The sequence below is a fragment of the Peromyscus californicus genome, unplaced genomic scaffold (assembly GCF_007827085.1).
Source record: "Peromyscus californicus insignis strain IS unplaced genomic scaffold, ASM782708v3 Scaffold_12__1_contigs__length_115047231, whole genome shotgun sequence".
Classification (NCBI taxonomy): Eukaryota; Metazoa; Chordata; class Mammalia; order Rodentia; family Cricetidae; genus Peromyscus; species Peromyscus californicus.
This window is the reverse complement of record NW_026294413.1, coordinates 13,332,328-13,359,528: the sequence shown is the minus strand read 5'-3', so window position 1 is coordinate 13,359,528 and position 27,201 is coordinate 13,332,328. Positions and strand designations below refer to the sequence as shown.

The following is a 27,201-nucleotide window of genomic DNA, read 5'->3' as shown; positions in this document are numbered from 1 at the left end:
CAAGTACTTTCTCCCTCCACCCACCCTTACCTAATCAATCCTGTTCCCATCCCCACTTGTCCCCAGTCTACCCAAGAAATCTTTTCTACTTCCCCTTCCCAAGGAGAACCATGAATTCCCCCTTGGGCCTTCCTTGTTACTTAGCCTCTAGGGGTCTGGAGGTGATAGCATAGTTATCCTTTACTCAACAGTTGATAATCACTTATAAGTTTGTCTGAGTTACCTCACTCAGGATGATTTTTTTCTAGTTCTATCCATTTGCCTGAAAATTTCATAATTATTTTTTAACAGATAAGTAGTACTCCATTGGGTAAATGAACCACCTGTTCTTTATCCATTCTTCAGTTTAGGGACATCTAGGTTGTTTCCATTTTCTGGCTATTGCAAATAAATCTTCTATGAACAAAGTTGAGCAAGTTTCCTTATGATTGGATGGAACATCCATTGGGTATATATCCAGGAATGGTATAGCTGGATCTTGAGATAGGTTGATTCCCAACTTTCTATGAAATATCCATATTGATTTCCATAGTGACTGTATAAGTTTGCACTCCCACCAGCAATGGAGGAGTGTTTCCCATGCTCCATATCCTCTCCTGCATGAGTAGTCACTTGTGTCTTTGATTTTAGACATTCTGGAATCTCAGAGTCATTTTGATTTGCATTTCCCAGATGGTTAAGGATGTTAAGCATTTATTTAAGTGTTTCTTGGCCATTTGAGATTAATCTGTTGAGAATTCTCTGTTTAGATTTGTACCCCAATTTTTAACTGCATTATTTGGTTTATTAATGTCTAGATTCTTGAGTTCTTTATGTATTTTAGAAATTAGCCCTCTCTTCAGATATGGGGTGGTGAACACCCTTTCCCATTCTGTAGGCTGCTTCTGTGTTCTTATATATTATTTGTGTGTTTGTGTGTATGTGTTTCTTGGATTTTTTTTTACTGTTTTTTGCTGTTGTTACTTTTATTCTGGCTTGTTTGCTTTTTATTTGACACACACACACACACACACACACACACACACACACACACACACACACGCGTGTGTGTGTGTATGGTGTGGAAACAGATTGTAGTGGAATGGGAGGATCTGGGAAATGAAGCAAATGGAGCAGGGGAAACAATGATCAAATTAAAACTGCAGGAATTTTTAATTAAAAAGGAAGATATATGAAAAAATAAAATAGGAAAAAACAATATAATTTATTGATTTTGTACTATTCACTCATGTAATCATAATTTAAAAATATATGATATTAATGTCAGCCAAAATAATAAAAATATCTTAAACATTATTTAGAAAACAAGAAAATCTTTCGGCACAATGAGACTCTGCCACACATTATAGAATGCATGAATGACTGAAAGAGAGAAAGCAATTTTTTAACAATATCATATGAATGAATATTAAGGACACATTTTATCAGCTTAAAAGAATTTGTTTTTCATAAACAAGAAAAGAAGGGGAGAAAAGAATGTAGAAGCTAGAAGGGTCAAGTATACCTGGAGAACATATCATACAGAACCAACTAAGCAGGCTCACAGACACTGTGAGATCTAGAGCCTGCTTGGGTCAGTGCTAGATCCTCTGCAAATATGTTGTGGTTGTTTAGCTTGGTGTTTCTGTGGCACTTCTAAGAGTGGGAGTGGGGACTGTCTCGAACTCTTCTGCCTGTTCTTGGCTTGCTTTGTCCAGCCTTGACATGAGGGTTTGGGCCTTATCTTAGTGCATATTGCTATGTTGCCTTCAGTTGATATACCAGGAGCCCTGCTATTTTCTGAAAGGGAAAGGCACTGAGAGGAGGTAGGTGGGAGACTGGGATGAGTGGACGGAGGGCTGGCTATGGTCAGAATGAATTTTCTAAGAGAAGAATACATGAAAAGAAAATACAATAAAAAACAATTTGCTTATCAAGCACATCATAAAAACTTCAAGATAATATGTTTATAATAACTGGTTATTGATTGATATTTTCAATTCATTTAGTACCTCATACACATAAGGCAAGTTGTCTTCACCAAAGTGTCAACCTTTCTGAAATAATTTACTTTCTCCAGAAAGAAATTATCATCTTGAAATCAAATTTTAAAAGCATGATTGATGAATTAGAAAACAAAAATTATTTTACAGATGTAGAAACAATGCTGTCCAATTAGTGTTTATAGAACAAATTAATAAGTTCTTATAGAAAGCAAAATTGATTGCTATTGAGACATGTAACAAATCAAGACTCAAACCAAATACCTATACTTCAGATAATTACTAATATTCACAATCTGTGGTGTTAGAAGATGAACTGTTTTATGAATAAACCCATAATTAAAAACATGAACTTTGAAGTCTTAGATAGTAATTATAAAACAAATTGAGGACAAGTACAAAATAAAGGGCAGAGGCAGGCAGAAAATTAAAATCTCTAACAAGCTAAATCAATTTTTATTCTTATATATTTACCATGAACACAGGCTCAACAAGTATATAAAGTGAAAACTAATGACTTCTAGAATCTAGATTTAAATATAATATCCATCCAAAATTAGACTTGTTGCCTTTCCCCATGCAGTTCTGCCAGAGGAGGTTATTGCGGTATATTTGATTCAGTCTGTCCTAATGACTCACATTTTGGAAACCATCTCTGTTTAAAGCTTCCAGAAAGGGGTGTGCGACAAATTAGGCAGCAAGTGAGCATCTCATTAGCTCCTAGCAAATGTCAAACTCATTTACACATTCAGAGAGTTAATGATGTGTTTCCAGATATGTTCTTATAAATTACTGTTTTCTACCTAACTTTAGAACACCTAACGAGTCATGTTTTTTATTTTCTAAATTACAAAAATTAAACTTTTTAATAATTTAAGTAATCCTCACCTTGGGATATCTGTGGGAACTGTTACATTAAATTGTGTTCTGTACTTTGGGATGGATTAAAATAATACATGATATAATATTATGTATGTAGCATATGACATAATGCAATATATTTACTATTTTATCATAACTGAATATATATGAATGGTGTATGACTATGTATGCTTACCTCTTAGATATAGAGTTCATATATTCAAAAGCATGTGAGGAGCTATGTAAAAATTGGCAAATGAATCATTTCTATATAATCTATATCTCATATTCTCTAACTAGATAAAAATGAGTAGTTTTCCTTTGTCATAATTAGTCTATTTACAAAAAGAAATGTGTAACTACTCCTTATTTTTTCCTAAAAAATTTACTAAAATGAGAGAGTAAACTGATAGAAACAAAAGATAATATGTTACATAAGATTTCGTTTATCTGGTACAGACTGAATAATTTAAAGATCCAAAGAATCTTAGTAAGGAAGCTTAACTCTATTTTGTTTGATTTTTGTTTTGTTTTGTTTTGATTTTAGAAATGTTCCAATCCTTTTTCTACTTTCAGCATGCTTATTTATGGATCCTCCAACAACATAATTGATACCACCCTTCTATAAATACCACGTATAGATATATTTTATATCAATTAATTCTTTGTTTCTATCACATATGATTGATGAATCTAAGAAATAATTCTCTGAGGAGATAAATAAGATTGGGAAAACTATGGCCCATTTAACCAAAATAGCAAGAGATGATCAAAAACAACAAAAATGGAGATGACATTATAAGGAAACATTGTAACAGATATCGAGGAAATTCACAATATTGTTATGAAATTCTGCTAAAATCCACACTTGATTGTGTTAGAAGAAAAAAATAGAAGAATTTCTAGATGAATCTGCATTTGAACCACCAAAGGGGGAAAAAACAATTTAAACAAACTCATAGAATTTCAGGAAATCAAAAGTGCAATAAATAGCACTCTAACAGAGTGATAGGAAAAAAGAAACAAACAAAATACCAATGTACAGCTATATTTACACCAGAATTCTACAGGATTTTCAAAGAGCTGCAAACAATACTTCTTAACTAATGTTTTTAAAAAATCAAGAACACTCTAAGTTCATTCTACAAAACTAGTATTACTCTAACATCAAAATCAGGTAAAGACCAAATAAATATAAGAAAATTATAGGCCAATATACCTCATGAGCATACATGCAAAAAGTCTTAGTGAAGTACTTGCAAACTGAATACAAGAAATATCAAAAAGATAATTCACTATGAATAGCGTCATTTTTCCCAGAGATGAAGGAATGGTACATGTATAATCTGATAAATTCAACAAATCATATAAATAGATTTAAAGACAAAAATCATGTGATCATCTCAATAGATGGATAAAATGTCTTTGATAAAGTCCAACATGCCTTTGTAATAAATAACCTAGAGGGAATATGACTAGAGGGAACATGCCTCAACCTAATAGATATTATATATTACAAACACACAGACAAAATGAACCTAAATGGAGAAAAATTCAAAGAAATCCCATTAAAATAAAGAATGAGACCGGGTTATTGATTATTCCTGACTTAATATTTAGAGTAATAAGACAATAGAAGGAGATTAAAGGAATAAAATATGAAACTAATGAATCTAATTATCCCTATTTTGGGATAACATTATACATGAGAACTGAAAATTTATACCAGAAGACTTCTATAAATGATCAACCCTTTTTAAAACATAGCAGGATACAAAAATTGAATTATGAGCCGGGCGGTGGTGGCGCACGCCTTTAATCCCAGCACTCGGGAGGCAGAGCCAGGCGGATCTCTGTGAGTTCGAGGCCAGCCTGGACTACCAAGTGAGTTCTAGGAAAGGCGCAAAGCTACACAGAGAAACCCTGTCTCGAAAAACCAAAAAAAAAAAAAAAAAAAAAAAAAAAAAAAAATTGAATTATGAAAATCAATAGCTATTCTATATACCAATAACAATACTGCTAATAAAAAGATCATGGAAATATTTTCATTGACAATATCCTAAAAAGGAATAAATATAATCAATGACATAAACAATCTCTACAAGGAGATTGATAAATCTCTGAAGAAGGATAGAGAGAATGATAAAAAGACTTCTGATCCTTTTCAATTGGTAGAATTGATATTATGAAAATGATCATCCCATGTAAAAGAATACAGAGGTTCATTGAAATTCCAGGTAAAATTCCTATGTTTGATCACTTTGTAACTGAATACTACCCACAGATATAGATGGATTTGTACCATCTTAACTGTTTTGAGTACCCATTTCTCCTTTTTGCATTCCTCTCTTATATGCAGCTACATCTTAATTGATTTTGAAAGTTTAAACTGTATTCACTTCTCCACTATCAACTCACCCATAGCCAATTGTTGGTATTCAACTATGCATGTCCAAGAGTGGGAGCAGGAATCTCAGGAAGATAATAAGTGTGGAATATTCCTTTGAGCTGTTTTAACTATGTTGATGTGATTGGTTTAATAAAGAAGCTGACTGGACAACAGCTGAGCAGGAAAAGATAAGGGAGCCAAACCAAGAATGCTGGGGGGAAGTAAAGCTGAGTCTGGATTCACAAGCAGAAACAGAGAGAAGCAAGAAGGGCATGCCATACTGAGAAAAGATACCAAGCCATGTGGCAGGACTTGCATAAAAACTATGGATTAATTTAAATGTAAGAGATAGTTAGCAACAAGCCTGAACGATTAACTGAGCATTTATAATTTGTATTAAGTCTCTGTGTGGTTACTTGGGAATGGCTTGTGGGATCAGAAACTTCCATCTACAAATGGTGCCCAAACATTCTGCACCTACATCCACATAAAACCTGAGAAAGCCTGGGAAATGGTTCTAGGCACACTGAAATGAAGCCAGGCATAACTTCCTTGTCTTGTGTCTCTCATGTCAGCCACTGCAGGTGTAGCTGGGTTTTCCCACAGGCAGCTGCCAGAAGATGCCTGTTAGTACTGAGGCCCACATGAGAAACTGAGGGAATTTGTCAAGCAGCTTAGCTCATGGCATGCTGGCAGGTCTCAGACTGGCAGCTAAAGTCTGAGTTTAAGATTCATACCAGTTTAAGATTCATCTCATATGATCAAGAAACATTATAGACGCTTGATAAAAGTAGATCCAGACAGAAAAAAGCCTCTGAATGCGTTACAGTGTATTTAAAAATACACATAGGCTTGGGAGAGAAAAAGAGAGGGTGGAGACAGTCATAGATTAAAAAATAATTTAAAAATAATAAAGTCCTGAAAAAAGAAACAGTGTAATAAAACTATAATAGGCCACATAAAAGTGGGAACTATACACATAGTCTGTATCCTATATGTTATTGTGTTGTCTTTAGATTTTCTGATTACTAATTTAAAAAATGACAGCTGCTAAATCACATCAGATTATGAAAACTGCTGGATTAAACCAACCTTTGCATTTTAAAAATATCTTGACTTCAAAATGGAAATCAAAAGACATGATACATTGGGGAAGCAGTTATGCTTTTATTTCCATAGGAGATGAAAGGCTATGGATTCATTCAATGTTGATATGGATTAGGTTTGATTGGAGAAGACCCCCTGAAAACCCTGACTACAAACATAAAGAAGTAAACCTAAGAGAACTATAAGATATCTGATGTATATTTTAGCTGCTTAAACATAAAACAAAAAATCATCATTGTCTTGTGTACAATGCACAGTCTTTACTTGTATTAATGCAGATATGTATGCTACCTTTAAATTTTTAAGTGTTTTCAGATTGAAGGAACCAGACACTAATAAAAACAGATGGACCAGGTGATCCAGCATCCAGAAGAGCTTCAAGGGTGGTGACTGAGATGATCCAGTCTCACAGACTACTCCAGCAAAGACTTAACCTTTATCCTGATTTTCTCAGGATCCATGAAAGATGTCATACCCCCAGACAAGATGAAGTAATTTTAAGAACATGATGCCCACATTCCCAAGAAGTAGGGTGGATAGTTTTTGGTTGTTTAGTGGGTTATGGATATTTATCATCATTTAAGCATGGTTGGTTACAAATTCTTATATGCAATGGCCTGGAAAAAAACGCTGAACAAAGGAAATTAGATTCAGGGATCTCATTCTAGAAAAAAAGGAGTGGTATAAAAATGATAGAATAAAAGTGTAGATTGTTGAATCTAACTTTAAACTGAAAACTGACTATTAGTCTTGGTATGGATTTTCATTTATTGATAAAAAATTAAATTTATTTTTGCTATACTATATGTATGTTTCTACTTTTGTTTGTTATACTATGTTTATGCAACTCATTTAAAAATGTATAATTGAGAAATATAGATTAATAGTTATCTATAATACTCAAACTTATAGTCAGGTTAGGTATGTTTCCAAGGTCATACACAGATATATTTAGATAGACAGATGGTCTTCAAACACTTCAAAGTCATATTAGAATATGGCATTTAAACTGTTATAATACAGAAATATAGGATATAGATATGATAGGATAAAAGGATGGATTGTTGAACCTACTTTTAAAGTGCAAGTTGTTTAAAATTTTTTACATTGCAATAGATTTTAGTTTATTGATACAAATTTTAAGTTAGTTTTGTTATACTGTATATATATTTCTACTCTTGTTTAAGGTATTATGTTTGTGCAGCTCATTTAAATTGTAATGGATAATTAATAAATACAGATTAATAATTACTCTTCTATTATAGTCAAACTTATAGTCATGTTAAGTTTTCTAGGTATACATAGATATAATTCATTAGGTAGGTAATCTTCAAACACTTCAAAGATATACAGAATATGACATTTAAAATGTTTTAAAATCTTAGACTTTCTGAACAGTGAGACATGTCTGTTCCTGGCAGCACTGATTTATGTCGAAGACACTCTTTATGGAGTTTATGGAGTTAAAATGGCTATTTTTGCCAAGAAACTGTTCTTGCCTGGACTGCTTGACAAAAATGTTATATTGACTAGACATGCAGAACCCATAGGAAGGTGACCACTGAACTTTACAAGGTGAGTTGGTCCTTTAGGTTCCTGCTTCGCAGAAGAATTTGCCAAGCATTCAACAGGACAGGACGCAGGAAGAAGTGACTGAGAAACTCTGGGCATGTGGGCTGAAGATGGCTGCCCCAACATTATAGAGGAACTTTGGATGACTGCCTATGCAGGCAGCTGTCTCTGTCATTCTAGACTTTTGGAAGATGATTACAATGCTCTTCCTGTTTACTTAGGCAATATTATGTCCTTCTGAGGTCTTTGATGTAGTTGAAGACTAGATAATTATAATTTTCCTTAGTTATGATAAAAGATAAGATAGATATGAAACTTTAGACTCACAAATATAGGATAGATAGAATATTTTCTTTAATTTTACAAAATACAAATAGACTAGATATTGTAACTGTAATTCTTGTTTGTTATATGTAATTTTACTATGTTAAAGTTAAAACCTTCCTTTTTAATTAAACAGAAAAGTAGAAATGCTGTGGGATAATGCTTTTGTACACTGGTTTAATAAAACACTGATTGACCAGTAAGGAGCCAGGTAGGAAGTATAAGTGTGATACGCAGACAAGGAGAATTCTGGGAAGAGAAAGGCTGAGTCAGTAGACGCCAGTCCACTGTCCAGCGAGTAGCATGTAATGGCACACAGGTAAAGCCATGGAGCACATGGTGACATAAAGATTAACAGTAATGGGCTTAGTTTAATTGTAAGAGCTAGTCAGTGGTAGGCCTGAACTAATGGCCAAACATTTTTAATTAATATAAGCTTCTAAGTGACTATTTTATAAGTGGCTGTGGGGTCCATGGGGCTGGGCAGGACCAGAGAAAACTTCAGTTACATACACAGCTACATTTAGATAGGTAGATGGTCTTCAAAGACTCCAAAGTCATATTAGAATATGACATTTTACCTGTTTTTAATAAGACTTTTCTGGACAGTGAGACACATCTACCCCTGGCATCACCAATTCACTTCAGAGAAGATGATAGGCATTGAAGAACCACCATATGGTATTTGCTTTCTTTAGGGCAAAGTCTAGCCATGTGGGCAAAAACCTTTCCTTGCTTCAGTTGCTGACAGTATACTGTTCAAACTGGACCAGCAGGATGCAAAAGACAGTAACTAGAAACTGGCAGACTTTGCCAAGACAAAATAGGACAGTCATGTTGTGTGGTATTTTGATTGTGTCTTGACAAATAAGATTGCCTGGAGTCAGAAGGTGGGCCCAGCCACTAACCAACCATAGAGAGGAGACAGGAGGAGCAGGACAGTGCAGAGAGAGGATCTCATCCCTTTGGGTCATTGTGAGAGATTGTGGTTGCTCCCTGCTTCTTTGATCATTCAGGTTTTTACCCCAATATCTGACTCCTGATTTTTTATTGATAAGATTAATTGGAATTTCCTGCTTAAAAGTCTGTCAGATATTCTACAGGCCAAAAATGGACACCCCAATGTTACAGAAGAATTTAGGGTGACTGTCCATGCAGTCATATGTCCATTATTAGGCAACATTTCACCTTTCTGGGGTCTTTGACAGAGTTGAAGATAAGATAATCATAGTTAAAGTTTTCCTTAGCTCTGATAAAAGGTAAAACTTTAGACTCACAAAGATAAAATAGATAATAAAATATTTTCTCCAATTTTGCAAAATACAAATAGACTAGATATTGTAATTTTAATTCTTACTTGATAACTGTTTTGTTGTATATAATTTTACTATGTTAAAGTTAAAACCTTCATTTTTAATTAGACAAAAAGAGGAAAATGAGGAATATTCCTTCACACTATGTAAATTTATGTTGCTGTGTTTGGTTTAGTAAAGAAGCTGATGGCCAATAACTGGGCAGGAAAAGGTTAGGTGGGAGAGCCAATTTGAGAAGCAAGATGGGCATGCCATACTGAGAAAAGGTACCAAGCCATGTAATGAGACATTGATAAAGAGTATGGGATAATTTAATGTAAAAGTTGGCTAGTAACAGGCCTGAGCTATTGGCTAAGCATTTCCAATTGATATTAAGCTTCTGTTTGATTTCTTGGGAGCAGATTGCAGGATGGAAACTTCTGTCAAAGGTAAGAATAAGGGAAATATGAAAAACCTGGAGAGGCCATGAGCTATTAAAGAAGGCCTTTGTGGTAGTCAAAGCATGACTTAGAAGTGATTAGTTGGCCCCAATGTACATCCTTGCCATTAGACCTTTACACGGCAAGCTTTTTCCTTTTTCTTTTCTTTTCTTTTCTTTTCTTTTCTTTTCTTTTCTCTTCTCTTTTCTTTCTTCCTTTCTTTCCTTCATTTCTTTCTTTCTTCCCTTCCTTCCTTCCTTCTTTCTTTTTGTTCACAATTTTTAAAGAATTATATTATTATTTGAGAATCTCTACATTTTTCTTTATTTTTGACATTTTATTTTAATTAAAATATTTATTTTTTCCTTATTCTTACTCACTCCAAACAATCCCATGTACCTTTTCCCACTTTCTTTCAAATTCATGGCCTACTTATTTTTCAGTTGCTACTTTGAAATCATTTAAAAATATTTTAATGGTTCATTAAGAAATTCATGTAAATAGTTTTGATCATATTCATTCCAATTTCCACAACTTAATTCAAATTCACCCTCCATTCTTTTTTATCCAACTTTGTGTACATTTTATTTTAAACTCATCCATACCAATTTGTGCTGTCCAAAATTTCCTGGATATTTGGTCTTCTATTGGAGCATATTTGTATTTCCAGGAATTATATTCTTAGAAAAATTTACCCTTTATTGACACCTGACAATTGCTGACAGGTCCTTGACAAGGAGTGAGGTTTCATAACTTAGTCTATCATTGACTTACACAGGTCCTATTCATGCTGTTAAAAACAAGGTGAAACATGAAGTTGAACTGCTCTGTCCACAATACATTGTATCCTTGTAGTCACTTACCTACTCTGACTCTTTAAGTTCCCCCACCTCTTCGTCAGCAAAATTCCCTGAACCATGGTAAGTAGGAGTTTGATATATATATCAACCATATATATATATATATATATATATATATATATATGGTTCAGAATTCTGTATTCTCTTATTCTCTGTGCCTTGGAGAGCTGTGGGTCTCTGAACCTTTGATTACTCTGGTAGCTGCAACAGCTTCTCTACTGAGATTTGAGATGTGCATTAATCTATAGCTATAAAAATAAGTTATTTGTATTCAGTTTAATACTATGACCATTTAGCAAAATAGTAGTGTTTCTTCCCCACTAAGACTTTTTAACCTATTGCCTATTTAGATAAAAATCTTTTATAGATGTTGGTTGAAAGGTTGAGGAAGGGAATGGCTTTGGCCAGATACTCATTCCAAGGAAGCAACTACTATACCCTGGGGTAAAAGTTGATAAAAGAAATTAAATATAATGTCAAAACAGGGACAAAATATAGGAAATCAAATGAAATGTAAATAGAATAGTTTCAGAATAAAAATGGGATATAGTTTAATCATCTCACAATAATGAAGGGAACATATAGGAATAAATAATAACTGATTTCATTGAAAATTGAACAAATGTATTGGTGAGATTCAGATTCCCATATGTAGGCCTACTTTACTGTCTTCCATATCACATATCATTGCCTTCTGGAAAGTTCTCCAAAGTGTTCAATAGCTTCTGAGGCCACATCAAAAGTAGTTATGAAATTTCTCCTGCATCCCTTCATAGATTATTCTGGTTTTATTTTTTTGGTCTGGTTTTTGAGGCAGGGTTTCTCTCTGTGACAAAGATCTGATTGTCCTGGAACTATCTTGGTAGACCAGTATGGACTTCAACCATTGATTGCTCTTGTAGCTGAAATTTAACAAAGCTCTAAATTATTTTAAGGAAAAAATATATTTTTTTCATTGAAGTCCCATTAATTTTTGTAATTGTTTTCACAAAAATTAACTAAAGTCATAGTCTATTTGATTCCCTCATTATGATTATTCAAAAAGAACATCACAGTGCATGCCTATGAATGGAGACAGAGAGCTTGACTGTTGGTTTTCTTCTATGTACAGATTCTTCCAACTCATTTTAATACTGTCTAACTTAAGGTAAATTTTTTCACCAATAATTTTAGGAATTTATAATACTTTACATCATTCCTCCTTCCCTGAGCTCCCTCAATCAATTCTGTTACCAATGTTCTCTTTTAAATTAACAGTCTCTCATATATATATATATATATATATATGTGTGTGTGTGTGTGTGTGTGTGTGTGTGTGTGTGTGTGTGTGTGTGTGTGTGTAGTGTGTATGTGTGTCTGTATGTGTCTATGTGTGTCTGTATGTGTCTATGTGTGTCTGTATGTGTCTATGTGTGTCTGTGTGTGTACCAATTGGGGGATAAGATCATTTCTTCCAATCTCAGAATTCTCCAGTTGCTTGTTTTTACTTTAGAGTTGAGCACCCATGACCTTTCCTCCCTCCCTGTAAGCATATCCATTGGTGTCTTCATTACAGTGTCCTCTTTAGACATTAGAGTTGACTAGACTTCATGGATATCGCCTTTTAGGAGACACAATCTCACACCAAAGTTCCTGTTTCTCTGGCCAGTACTATCTTAATGGCACAACTTGAAGTTCTTTAATGCCTTATATTTTTTTAATGAAAAACAACTTTCATAATGTAAAATAATCTGAATATAAATATTTTTATTACCTAAGAAGTCTTCTTAAGATTCACTTTAAATTTAAATTATGAGTTTCTGTGTGTGTGATCCTGCAAGAACAGTTCAGAAGAAAGTGTAGGGTACATTCAAGATTGAGTTCCTGGCATTGCGAGCCGCTGTCTGTGTTTGTGGGGACAGTACTGATCTCTGTTCCTCTGCAAGTGCAACATGAACTCTTAGCCACTGAGGAATTTCTCCAACACCTTTGAATAAGCAACCTTAGCAGAACTTTTGAATGTTTTTAGAGTTGTATTTTTCTCTTTTGTTTTAGATAAATGAAAAAAAAGTAGATTGTTCATATCTGTAAAGTCTCATGTTTTTGTATTTTCCCATCCATATTGTTTGGAAAGTAAATTAACCTTAGCCAAGGTTATCTCCTTCTAGTAATAGTTTCATTATAACAGCAAAGACCAGACAATGTTCCTTCTTACCATTATTCTTTATTTCTCCAGAGAAATAGTATCTAAAGTACTTTATTATCATTCACAATTATCAGATATTATAAATTATATGTGAAAAATAATTGTTCTCACTTTCCCAGGTTTCCTGGTCTCTGCTGTCTGATCAGTATTCCTAGCACATGTGTGCAGTTTCCCCCAAAGCATCAGGGGATGTGCAATGCTTTCTGCTTTGGCCAGAAGAGATCATATCTGAGTGCTGTTTTATGCTCAGGAAACCTTGAAGATTTTATTTTTGTATGGGTAATTGAAGAAAAATTTAATTCTAAATGGCTTCATGACCATATCACTGTAAAAAATATATTTTTAAGGCCAGCAATGGACATTTAATAATACAATTCAATAGCTATAAATCATTTTCTGACTCATTCTTCTAATCAAACAATATTTCAGAATTTGACAATTGCCTTTAACACTTGAATTTCTTCTAATTCTTCAGGAACTGATTCTTTAAATTTTCTTTTCCCTTTTCATTATTTTCCTTATTTTATGCTCTCTAGTTAGACTACTCACCTTTCCTCTCTTATATTCTCGTCAGCTATAGTTTTTGTTTCATCAATGTAATTATAATAACTAAAAACACTATTCCTTGTGTTTGTATCAAACAATTGAACTAAGTCTATTTTATGAGATAAATTTCTTCAACAACTATTTCATAAAAGATTCTAAATACTCTCTTACTCTTCCCTTGGATGTAAGAATTTAGTCATTTTATGGGATTGATGAGTGTCAACAATTTTATCTTCAACAAATAAAGAAAGAAAACAAAAGATTACTAAAGTGATGTGTTACAGTTTTCTGTATGAGTAATCTGTTCTCCCTGGTTGAAATCATGAGAGATAGCCATAATATGGTGCTATCTCTTCATAAATTGTACATCTCTGACCATTGTACTGTACTTTAGTGCTATTACTATGGAAATGTCCTATTTGTTCCTTACTTTGCTAAATGTATTTCTTGTCTGTGTATGCTGTGGATATCGTCTCTGTATAAATAAAATGCTGATTGGCCAGTAGCAGGGAGGAATTATAGGCGGGACAAGCAGAGAGGAAAATTCTGGAAACAGGAAGACTGAGTCAGGAGACTTCAGCCCACTGTCCAGGGAGCAGCATGTAATGGCACAAGGTAAACCATGGAACACGTGGCAACATACAGATTAACAGAAATGGGCTGAGTTTAAATGTGAGAACTAGTCAGTGGTAGGCCAGAGCTAATGACTGAGCAGTTTTGACTAATATAAGCCTCTGAGTGATTATTTTATAAGTGAATGTGGGGTCTGTGGACCTTGGAAGGACTGGAGAAAACTTCAGCTACATGTGTATCTAGATGTTGTTACTGTGAATTTATAATTTTATTTCCCTCCTTCCAACTGCACTGTTCCAGTTAACCTCTCCATATTTGTTACACTAAACTTTTAACCTATCACAGTTTCTCCAGAGAACAGTTTAATAAATATAGGTCATTGGAGCTGAAAATAAAACCATTGCAATTAATTATAGTGTACCATGTTCATTTGACAAATGTGCCAGTATATTTTTTTAATTTTTTCTTTTATTTGTTGAGATTATGATTCAATTACATCATTTCTCACCTTCCTTTTCCTACCTCCAAACCTTCCTACGTAGTCCTCCTTGTTATTTTTCAAATTCATAGTTTCTTTTTTAATTAATTGTTGAATATATATGTGTGTACATATTCATATGCATATAATTATGCATACACATATATGTATGTATCCCTATATATATGTGTGTGTGTTTTCATATATATACATAGATATATATATATGTATTTATATATTCCTAAATATATTAAGTACAACTTGATCAGTTTGTATAATGTTACTTGTATGCATGGTCTGTTTACTTGGAATATGGCATATAGCATTGATGATGCAAAATTTTAGGAATGTTTTTGAGCAGTTCTAGAGAAATTTAACAAAGGTTGTAAGATATATCCCAAATATCGGAAATAGTATGCATTGTGCTTGTGTTTTAGATTGAATAAAGGGAGTAAAGGAGAAAGTCTGCAAAACATTGACATACCATTTTCTCTATTTTCTGTACAGCTCTATGGTCCACCAACTCTTGGTGGGATTTCTTCCCTGCCAAGATGGACAGAATTCAACTGGTCAGTGAACCAAAATAAATCATCCTTCAAGCTTTTTGTTTGTTTGATTGTTTTTTGTCAAGTATCTGGTCACAATGGCAGAAAAAATAAATTAAAAATTATTTATCCTTTATACTATATGTTTATAAAGGATCATGTAGCCTCTTTCATAGCAGACAATGTCATTCCAAGAACCTTAAATGTATTTTCCCTGCTCATGACAACTCACACTCAGCATGGTATAAAATATTTTCTTATTCCATTAAAAATTAATTTGCTTCTTTATCAGAAGAATATTTAAACAACTTTCTTATAATCTCTTGGATTTACCTATGGAGGTTGGGAAAACTCATTATCAATAGTCAAAATTTAGGCAAGCAGAATAGCCAATGTTTCAGTAAAAATGCTAACACTTGGAAAGCTGATAACTGCTGTTTCAACACTCTTCTTACCATAATAATAAATTATGTATGTTATGTAAACCTCCAACTATGAAAGCAGAAGCCTAATGTCCTATATGGAAGACAATAACACCAAGAAAGTGAATTTTCATGCTCACATTCAGTTCAGCAAGAATACTATCCACACCTGGAAAATATTAGATGAGGTTCACTAAATCATGTGCAACAGGTTTTCATTTCAATATATTCAATGCCGTGTTAAACTCACTTAGAAACATCTTCACAGAGAAAGCACAAATAATGTTTAAAGAAATATATTTACAATCCATGGTTCATAGAAATAGAAATAATGGGTAAATAGATAAATGATAGACAGATGGATGGACGGGTAGATAGATACATAGATAGTTACAACAGATAAATAGATGTTTGATTATGAAATGTTCGTCAAAGATCATGTGTTAGAATATGGTACTCAGCTGTTTGTGACAGTTAGAGTACCTTTTGGAGTTAGAGCATTGCTGTAGAAAGTAGATCACTTCAATTGTTTTATAGAATTTTTAATTATTTTCATCCACATCATTTTAATCCATGCTTTAATGTAGTCATGTGCTATCTATTTATAAAGTTTTGTTATGTAAAGTCTGCATAGAATGCCTCCACCTTCAATATCACCAGAGAACAGGTAAGAAATAAATAACAATAAATTATAATAAATAAATCATTCTAGATTCTATTCTGAGGTTATTAATTCAGATTAGATATTTTAACAGATTTCCTCAACATATTTTAAACTATTGAAAGTTTATTTTCTCAGAGGATTTTATGAATCAAAGTCAACTTAATGTGATACTTTAATGAGATTTTATTAAGATTGAATTAAATTTTAATAATTGTATTATTAGCCATACTTTAGTTTGACTTTTACAAATAGACTTGGATATGTATTTGATAATTCCAATTGAGAATGTAATATCTAAAACTTATTTCCATTTGTTTGCACCCACCCTGAAGGTGTCATCTCTCTGCTCCCTGTCACCTCAATTGTTAGCATCTGTGAGACTAGAGATGGTGCCGAAAGATCCTGGACCTTGTCACACATACTCCAACTTTAGTGCTTTTTATTCCAGAAAACAGAGATATGCATTTAGTCATAAATTTGTATTAGACTTATATATAATACACTGACATTTAGATTCATAACTTCTTTGGATTTTTGAAAAATAAGTTTAACATTATACATTATCCCAAGGCCTTCCAGTCTTAAGTCATTTAAATGTGATATAACACTAAATATATCAAAGTCTGCCTAGCTTATTTTTTTTGAAATACATTTTAACAAATGGAAATTGTAAATGCCTGCCTTGGGTATGTGGCTGAGTATTCACTGGGCATGCCTTGAGGCTGTGTTTAATCCCCATCAGAATAGAAAAAAGAGGGACTAACTCATTAAATATTTAACAAGGAAGAGGAAAGAATAATCATCTCTGAAGGAAAACATATAATTTTAAAAATGTAAAAGATCCAACATTCTGTTTATGTGAGTGTGTCTGTATTTGCAAATAGTCCAATTTCATAACAAGTTCTTGTTGAACAAAACTGTCCAACTGCATTCTGATGAAACTTATTAATCAAATATAAGTTTCTTGTGTATTTTTCCTTTCACAACTCTGTTTAGAGCATTCTTAAATTGATGATGAAAATAATAACATGAAATTCATCCCACACATATTTGACCACCATATATATATTCATGTTTATAATGTGGAGGCATGGTGTTCCAAAAGAAAAAAAAGATATTTGGTAAATGAAGACATGTCATATAAATACATGCTTTTAAACAGAAAATAATTTGTTGACAGTGGATTGGAAATTTTCTCCATATTGAAGAAAGTCTTTGAAGACTAGAAATTGATGTATAGTTATATTTTTGCTGGGGAATGGCATAGCACTCCACACGGTAGTATTAGAGACTCAGGGAGCTCATAACACTTACAGGACGCAGAGACTAAGGAAACTCCTGAGAGTCAGGTAGTCCTTCCCCACAGTAAGGTAAGCTGTGAAGAATGGCTGAGGGAAGAACAGAGGGAACATCACTACCAGTAATAAGTTCAGGGAAATATGGTGATACATTATGACTCACCTCCTGTGGGGGAGTGGGCTATTTATAGCTGTTGCTCCATTAACCCATGCTACTATAAGTAATCCCAATAAACCCATTAACTAACTAAGTTAGATGTGGCTGGAACCAGGACTGTGGTGTTCTGTTGTCCAGTCTATCTTAATTGCAGGGAAACAGACTCAGCAGGAAAGGTATAACAATAACGCCAGAATGAGGAGGAGAGAACAGTAGAGACGGAGGAAGAGTCCTTAGAAACCATGTAGCTAAAGCTTTGCCAGAATCAAGAATACAGCATGGATTGGAGAGTATGTGTCACAAGGAAGAAAAACCCAGGCAGACAGGAAAAAGGAAAGTTCACACATAGACAACATCATTGCCAAGGCATAATGCATGGATTTGGAGGCAAATGTGATAGAAACCACTGAAATGTTCAAGGAAAAGAGTTAAATATGACTGGAAGTGCATTCCAAGGACATAACTTTTTCTGCTTGAGGGAGAATCAGTGAAGTATAAGAAACAATAGGAGAGGTAAAAATGAAACAAACAAACAAAAAAACTACCACAGGTAATTAAATAGCTTGGGATTCATTTCATATCAATAGGTTGACATCAAAAAGAATTTTTAAGTAAATGTTTTAAGATCAATTAATAAGTATGTCTAATGTTTGGTTTTACAAAGCTGAAGCCAACAATGTTCACTGTATGAATAGTAATACTTTCTCACTTTTCTCTTTAAATGATCTTTGTTAGAACATGTCTTCTCACCACTGGATAGTATATTTGGATATAGTAAGTCTTGTTACTTCCTTATACTAGGAACCTAAATTTCAAATGTCACAAAAGTTGACTGTAATTTAGTATATACTTTTATATTTTTGGTTGTGAGCCTAGCCTTTAACGGCTGAGCCATCTCTCTAGCCCGTAATTTAGTATATACTTTAAAAACTGTTTTCCATTTTTAAGCTTGTCTCCTGTCTGGCTGGCATCTGAGTTGAAAATTCGACAGGTAAGGAGAAAAAGGGCATGCTGACTGCTTTATCACATCAGACTCTGCTTAATCTGCCTCTCATGGTATTATAAAATTGTTTTATTAGGAAACAATATTGATGATTCCATCTGACTAGTGGTTTAATCAGTGAGCCATTGAGGACAAACAAATAAATTAGATGATTCTTAATTTTATACATATGATTAATTCAAGCTTGGGACAATTGCTTTCTCTACCACAAAGTCTTCCTCAATTGTTGTTTCTTGCAAACATGATGCCTTTAATTGCCCACAGGAGAGAGCTTTGGGATCTTCTCCAGAGACACAGAAACACAACACAACTCCCATTGATACAGATACTATTGATGGATGCATCTGAACCTGTGCAGTGCCGTGAGAGTCAGACAAAAACCATGAGTGTTGTGGGATGTCTTTCTGTATGCTGTGAATCTGTGTGGCTCCCATTGGAAAATTGACCAGGAAGCTTACAGCCAGGTGGGAAATCCAAGCAGAGACACAGAGAGAAGGGCAGAGTTGAGAAAGATGCAAGTCCACTGCCAAAAAAGCAACAAGATGCCAGTAGACCGGTAACATCACAGCCATGTGACAACACATAGATTAATAGGAATGGGTTAATTTAAGATGAACGGACTAACTAGCAAGAAGCTGAAGCCATAGGCCATACCATTTGTAATTAATATGAGCCTCAGTGTGATTATTCTATAAGTAACTGCAGGACCATGGGGACAGTCAGGACAGAGAAACTTCCGGCTACACATGAGACTGTGTTTGTCTTGATGAAACTATCTAGAAGGACAGGACAGTGTTCATACAACCCCTCCCCACATTTATTTCCAAGAGCAAAACAAAGCTGGCCAACATTTGTCAGACAAGGAGGCATCTGATTAAGAGGATATGTCAATCCTGTCACCATTTCTTTAAACCTCTTGAAATTCACTAAACAAATGTTAAAGAATTTTCCCTATCCCATTAGAGAAAGGAACGAGTCATGAAATGCAGAGGATTCTCACAAGTGTTTTCAAATCCATTACCTCTCTCTCTCTCTCTCAACTTCCTTGGATATCTAATTTTTTTTTTTTTTTTGGTTTTTCGAGACAGGGTTTCTCTGTGTAGCTTTGCGCCTTTTCCTGGAACTCACTTGGTAGCCCAGGCTGGCCTCGAACTCACAGAGATCCGCCTGGCTCTGCCTCCCGAGTGCTGGGATTAAAGGCGTGCGCCACCACCGCCCGGCGGATATCTAATTTTTACTTTATAATTTAAATGGTAAAGATGGCAGGCCTGGTATTGGATGGTTTTTACCAAATACTTTATATTTGCATTTTCCCAGATCTTTTTCCTCTTTACCATTTAACACTTAACACTTCCATTAAGTGACTCTCTGAAATCATCTGAAGTTGCCTAAATTTTCATTTGATATTATCACGATAATTTTAAAATTGAGATTTTCTTACTCGTCTTTCAGAGGACAAAGTGGCTCACAGAAATCATGAAATATATATTTACATGTATAACATGTAATATGTACATACAACCTGATGAAGTCAGCTGATATTTGTTTCTGACAAAAAGATTGCATGTCAGTATTGTGTAAACTTTAAATATGATAATAACTTCACTGATACAAAAATAATCTGTGTCTTAAAGAGTATGTCTTAACAATTAATATTCACATATTAGCAAATACATACCACAATTCTCTTTATGAGTCTGGGATACCTCACTTGGGATGATTTTTCCTAGTTCCATCTATTTACCTGCAAGTTGCATAATGTCATTTTTTAATGGTTGAGTCACAACTCCATTGTGTAAATGTGCTACAATTTCTTTATCCATTCTTCTGTTGAGGGACATCTAGGTTGTTTCCAATTAGTGGTTATTATTAATAGAGTCACAGTAAACATGGCTGAGCAAGTGTCTCTGTGATAGGATGAAACATGCCTTGTGTATATGCTCAATTGGTATAGCTAGGTCTTGGGGTATGTCGATTTCCATAATCTTGAGGAACCACCACACTGATTCCCAAGGTTGTTAGGACAAGTTTGCCCTCTCACCAGCAATGGATGAGTGTTCATTTGCTCTACATTCTCACCAGCATTAGCTGTCAATTGTGTCATTGATAACTAAACTATAATCCCCAAAACCACAGATATTAGGTATAGAGTAAGAGACGGGGGTGCATATAGATATATCATTAGGAAAGGGAAATCAAATAGATGGTTATGTATGAATGGGGGAGGGGCCAGAACCAGAGGATCAAATAGGGAGGGAGATAGGGGAGGGAATAAGGAGAGAGAGACCTAAAATTATGAGTGATTTTAAGGGTAGTATGGAAACCTAATATAGTAGAAATGTTCTAAAATACATAAATATCTGAAAGTAAGTGAACTAAATGAAATTGCCAAAAAACAGGGAAAACAGAATTCCAACTGGTCATGGATTGTCACCAAATGAAGTTTCTGGTACCAAGATTGGGTTATATCTAATTGAGTTGTTGGCCCAAGGTTCCCCATTGATGAAGACAACACCTACACAGCTCATTGTAACATGAAGAAGTCAAGCTGATGCCTATGTAGAACCTTCACTCCTATGTTCTAGAGTCTTTGGTACAGGAAAGTACTCTTCACACTTCCAAACTGTGGTAGTTGAATGTATTGGCCTCATAAACTCATAGGGAATAGCACTATTAGAAGGTGTAGCTTTGTTGGAGTAGGTATGGCATTGTTGAAGAAAGTGTGTCACTGTGGGTTGAACTTTGATGCTTCATGCATGTTCAAGATACCACCCAGTGAGACACACCAATGGCAGGAATGGTATATATCCTTAACCACTGAGATATTTCTCCAGCCCCTAAAGCAGGTTAAAAAACATTGGAGTCTTTAGAGATGGATCAGTAGTTGGGAGCACTTCCTGTTCCCTCAGAAGACCTGAGTTCAGCTCTGAGCACCCACATGGCTGCTTACAGCTGTTAGTAAGTCCAGTTCCAGGGGATCCAGTGCCTTCCTCTGGCCTTTATGGGATCCAGGCATACACATGGTGCACAGACATACATGTACATGGCAAAACACTCGTACCCTTAAAAATAAAAATAAATATTCAAACCTCAAAGACAAAACAGTATGTCTTATTTATTTAATAAGTGTAGAGTCTCAAAGTGGATTATTGTTTTATTATGTACGTTACTTAACAGAGTAAATATAAATAAATGTATTTCTTTCCTTACCCACTAAAATTGTTTTCAACAGTTCCCTTTCTGTCTTTGATGTAGTTCCCTCTAAATAGAATCCAAGGAAAGGAATCTCTTCTTACATCTTGACAAATATGTGATAACTGAGCTGCAGTTTCATTTTAGACTCAGAAAGGAGGAAGTATAAATGAATTCTGGCTTGATTGAGCATTTGGGAGTTCTCCTAAAATAAGAAAACACAAAGAAAGATCTTTCAGAAAGATTATCTTATCTGCTGTTTCTTTTATATCTCTTTAATATATTATTTGTAAAAGTTATAAGCCTGGGTACTGGCCAAGCTGAGTGGGGAAAAAAAGAGAGAAAAATACGTCTATTATATATTCTTTGTTCACGAGAACTCAATGTTCTGATCTGAAATACTCACCACCCACTCATGCATGTCACTAGGAAGAAAACGTCTGCTGTACTGCTAGAGAATACTTGTCCTGAAAACCAACAATCTGATTTTTTTAGTAGTCCTAGACAAAGCAAAGTATCATTTATATCCCATTTGACCAAATGAGGTTTACTTTTCTTTAAGTCTCTATCTTATTGAAACATACGAATCTAAAACCTTTGAAATGTTTCTGTTTGACATTCCCTAGGATATCTGTAAAAAGATGTTATTTAAAATCTTTTATCAACACAAATTATTTTTCTTGTAAGAGAAGTAAATTGTCTTGTATGAATAGAACTGGAGAAGATTATGATATGGGAGACAGACTTAGACTTTTTGTCACAGTTCTACATAATACATATCACTTGTCTATTAGCAGCCAAGTATGCTTAGTAGGAGGAAACCCTTTATTATCAATGAAAGTTTCATTTATAAAATATATGCATTCACACACACACACATATATATATACACATATATGTGTATGTCTATGAATATATATGTATGTATTTGTATATATAAGATTTAGGATGAAGGAAAATGATAATTTTACAGTTGCTTTACTAATTATAAAATTTGATACTATCAAAATTTTCCAAGAGTGTAAAGCACATAATTTTTGATACTTTTTAAACTGTTTTTGGATACTGAATTAGCACTTTGTGTGCTAAATCAGTAATATACTGAATGCTACTTCATTGATATGCTTCAGGGGAAGAACTTGCACATGGGTCTCATCTAGTTGCACACAATGAAGTGTGATACATAATCTAGCATTATACATTAACTTATAATTTGGGAAATTGAAGTTTTCAGTCCCTGAGAAAATAATTAAATCCCAGAGTTCCACAGAATGAAAGTTGAAATTCATTTCCACCATAAAATACACATGTGGGAGGGAAAATAAAAGGATATTTTGTTGTTGTTATATTCTAGAAAGTCTAGTCCCTGGAAGGGTACAGTGTGATATATAAGGAGCAACACAGTTAATGATGTGCTTGGAAATTCTATCTAAGTCACAATTATAAAATAAGAGCACATTCTGCCAAATGCTCTGAGAGAGTGAAAATATTAAAAATAATTTTGAAAACAAAATAAACTCCTTTGACAGTGTTTTGTAATTAAAGTTCAATGTACTTTCAAACACAAGAAGTTATATTATTAAGCTGTATTTCAAAAGACTTTTTTTTTTCAAAAACCAAAGCTGCTCATATTAATTAAAAACCTCCAGCAATTGCTTCTATTTCAGATACATGGACAGAATCAGATGTACAGGTGAATTCGTTATAACCTGTTTGCTCTACAAATGTTAGTAAGTACACTGGCAGAAGAATATGTAGGATTGACTCAGCTTTCGGCACTTGTCACAACTTACATCACTATTATATAAATAACTATGTTATATCTTACCACAGTAACATAAACTTTGCAGTATAAATAAATGAATGAAAAAATAAGATCAACAAAAATAGATTTTTTCCTTAATGTGTTGGTTGTTTTAAACACTGGCAATATCTAAACTGAATCAAACATCATTTTTTTATGTTGAATAGTTCTTTTCCAAAGCATATTTGATACTTAAAATCAAATACTCTCAGATGATTCAGAAAGTTATCCAGGAATATAGGGCAATATGCAAGAGTTTAGGCCAATTCCTCATGAAAACTGAGATTTCCTTTAGATGATACCTTGCCATCCGCATATTTAGATTTTGAGTTAATACAATAATTAGAAGTAATGACTAAGGAGTAAGAATTAAGCATATGCTCTATTTATAAACTTCTTCCAATCAAATGCTGAAACTTCCATATTGAAAAAGTTTTTATATATACATATATATGTATATATATACATATATATTTATACATCTGCAAGCAAACACACAAACACAAACACATGTATATAAAAGTGGGCACATTAACACACACACACACACACACACACACACACACACACACACACACACACAATCTCCTTCCAAAGTATAGTGTCAATAAGCTAATGCTCCATTTAGAGAATTTCTAATTTTGACATAATAGTTCCAAATATATTCTTTTTTTTCAAGTGGAGGGACAATTTTATTAGCATTGAAACAAAAATCTCCAGAACAAGCAAGTGATAAATCAGAGCAGCTACCCAGACAGGAAAATGTAAGAAATATGGGGAAAAGCCATTTATTTGAGTTTAGCCTTTATGGAAGCCTATGAAAGAGTAAGAATGCCCAAGAAAGCCCAAAGTCAGAGAACATGCACCTAGGAAAATAGACTTTTAAAAAGCAGGAGAAAAAATGGAAAGTTGCCACAAAGCTAACCTACAGTGGTGTATAGGACTGCGCTGTTTTCCAACATACTCTGCTAAATCAAAGGACTCTATGTACTTCTGTGCTTCTTTTCGTTATGGCTTCCATTTTCCTTTCAATATATAACATGTGTAATGTATTATATATATTATGCAATTAATGTAATTTGTAAATTTGGAAGAAAACAAGAAGGGTTGTGTGGGGAGATATTGGAGGGTGGAAAGGAAAGTAGAAGTGATGTAATTTTATTATGAGCTGAAAAAATAAAAGAAATAATCTAAATAATTAATCTCTAAAGAAAAATAATTAATTAATATTATGAAAATGGCCATCCTAAGAAAAATAATTTATGGAATTAATGCAGTAGCAATCAAAATCCACACAACATTATTCAAATTAATAGAAAAAATAAGGCTAAACTCCACATGGAACCATAAGAGACCCTAGACAGCAAAAATAATTATGAGTACAAAGAACAATGCTGAAGGGATACCATACCAGATTTCAAGCTATATTATTGAGCTATAGTAATACAAAATATCATGGTACTGCTACAAAAGAGACATGCAGAATAAACAAACAAATAAAGACCCATACATGAGTATATATAACTATAGCCTTATGATATTTGACAAACACATTGAAACTACAGACTGCAACAATGATCATATTTTTGGAAAAAAGTAAATGTCTGTAGTAGAAAAAAGAAATTAGACCAATATCTATCACCATGAATGAAATTCAACCCAAATCACATATCTTGACATTAAAAAAAGTATTTCAAATTGAAGTCATACTTCACCAAGCTTCAATCTAATGATATGTTTGCTTTTGAGAAAAAAATGGAAACTTGAAGACAGAATGTGATCTTTCACATGAAGATGTAGAAATATGAAAACAAAGAAGTAAGAGAGATGTGTGAAGACATAGTTAAATTTATGATGCCATATTCCCAGTATTCCTAGATGATTCTGAGAAACTGGAAAAGGCAAATACAGTTCCAAAGCTAGAGAATTCAAAGGGAGTAAGGCCTTGCTCAACTTGTTGATATGAGACTCCTGTCTCCAAAAGTATAACAATTACTGATACCCCGAGTCCCTGAAATGTGGCATATTGCTATGGTAACTCTGGTAGCCATGCTCAGTAACTTTGTTATAGAGAATTGTAATTATCCCTCTTTGTTTATAAGTAAAATTTCATAATACTTTAAAAGAAAAAAGAGGAGTATAAAATAGAACAAAAGGATGACCTTTCCTACTATTATAATAAATCTTTGTTTTGACTTTGCTTAGAGCCCAGAGCATACTTACTATTTCACAAATATATCATGGGCACTATGTTACCACACGTTAAACATAATTTCTTTGATTCTTCATTAGACATGGATTTGAGTGATGCAAAAAATTATGTTTATTTTATGGGTAGATTTACTTACCACCCTCACATTTCAGTTTTTTTTTAATTAACTCTTTGGAACTTTTATGAAAGTTTATAGTAGTTTATTTATATATAATAGTTCCTCTAATTACTCCCAGATCTACTATCAAGTCTAATATTGCTACCTATAAATTCCTGACCACGTGGTTTTCTACTGGACATGATCAACTTACCAGGGGAAACACTCTTAAAAACATCTGTCTCTCTCCTGGTATCAATCAGTTACCAAAAATTTCTCTGTAAGAGGTAGTACTTTATGCTCACTCTATGTTCCTTAGTTGAACTTTGTCCAGTGTGAGCTTGCGGATGCTATCCAAGTCATTGTCATTCCAACTGGTAGGTACCCTGTTGTGTCCCGAGTAGTCATCCAGCATCTCTGGCTTACACTCTTTCCACAGCCTCCTCTGCAATGATCCATGTACCTTGGCAGAAAAGGGCTATGATTTAAACATACCATTTAAAGATGAACATTTTGCTACTCTTATTCTGTGCATATTGACCAGTGTGGTTCTATGTTTTAACAACATCTATTCCAAATAAACAGAAGTTTTTTGATGAGGCTAAGAGATGGGTTATTTTGTGTGTGTAATGATAAGTCATTAGGAGTCAGCTTCATATTCTGTATGCTTGTCCTGATACAGAGCAGGATGCCACTTCCTATGAAAACTAATTTCCTTATCTCTTGCAACCCAAGCCTTGGCCACTAAAATAAATAAATTTCCTGGTGTTCTTTTGCTCCCAACTATATATTTCGTATTTCTTTTTTAACCCCTTTCTCTTTTGTAGTGTGGACCTGCACATTGAATTCAGTAATACCTATGCTACAGATTCAATATAATGCTGACTTGAAAATTTTTTATCCAAATAAATTACTTTATTACTATTTAATTTAGCCACAGGAAATTTTCTAGAAGTTGGCATACAAAGCTAGATTATTTGCCAACAGATCTCAGGAATGCCCTCTAACCAAGTTGCTTCCAAATTCCTGTTTCTTCTTTAACTCTTATGACTACAACCTCTGCAGTCCACATTGATTTTAGCACTATGACCGCCTAAGCTCACATAAAGTAGGCTCTTAGCGATCTGTTTACAGAATTCAACTGCTTTTCCAGTCCAAAATCCCAAATTAGTCCACATTCCTTCAAAACCCAATATCG

General features: G+C 33.8%; 1 long non-coding RNA gene across 15 annotated transcripts in view; it reads right to left on the bottom strand.

The window, feature by feature from the left end:
- The window catches only part of LOC128107057 (uncharacterized), a 230,582-nt gene that overhangs the window by 27,483 nt on the left and 175,898 nt on the right, over window positions 1–27,201 (bottom strand). For 12 of the 15 annotated variants that reach the window (XR_008216928.1, XR_008216931.1, XR_008216934.1 and 9 more), the window contains one exon: window positions 21,909–22,095. This is a non-coding gene — a long non-coding RNA (uncharacterized LOC128107057). Of the gene's footprint in view, window positions 1–21,908; window positions 22,096–26,308; window positions 26,467–27,201 lie in introns of all 15 variants that reach the window. The other 3 variants (XR_008216929.1, XR_008216933.1, XR_008216936.1) reach the window with 1 other exon arrangement.